This window comes from Etheostoma cragini, unplaced genomic scaffold (assembly GCF_013103735.1).
Source record: "Etheostoma cragini isolate CJK2018 unplaced genomic scaffold, CSU_Ecrag_1.0 ScbMSFa_69, whole genome shotgun sequence".
Lineage (NCBI taxonomy): Eukaryota > Metazoa > Chordata > Actinopteri > Perciformes > Percidae > Etheostoma > Etheostoma cragini.
Genome location: NW_023269305.1, coordinates 9,800 through 10,170, shown reverse-complemented (window position 1 = coordinate 10,170; position 371 = coordinate 9,800).

Here is a 371-nt window from a genome sequence, read left to right as displayed (position 1 = left end):
TCTCCTCCGCTGGACTCTCCGCTGCCCTCTCTGGTGGGCCCTCCGGTAGGGTCTTTCCCGGCTTCTCTGCTTTGTCTTTGGACGATGTTAACCAACGTTTCATTTTGACAAAATGATGTTATAATGTTCTAAACGTAAATCCTTAAAATATCCCACGTGCATATGTTGGAATGTTTAGTATGGCGCTGTACACTGACCTGCTACAACTGATTCTCTCGCTAATATGTCGTAAATCTGTCGCAATGACTTCAAGGGTCAGAGTGGTCAAAGAATATCAAAAGAGCTGTTCCCTTTTTATTTATTTACTTTGGTTCCATTTAAATGTAGCCACTAGTTTTATCCTGTGTGAAAATCATGGCTAACATATGCTA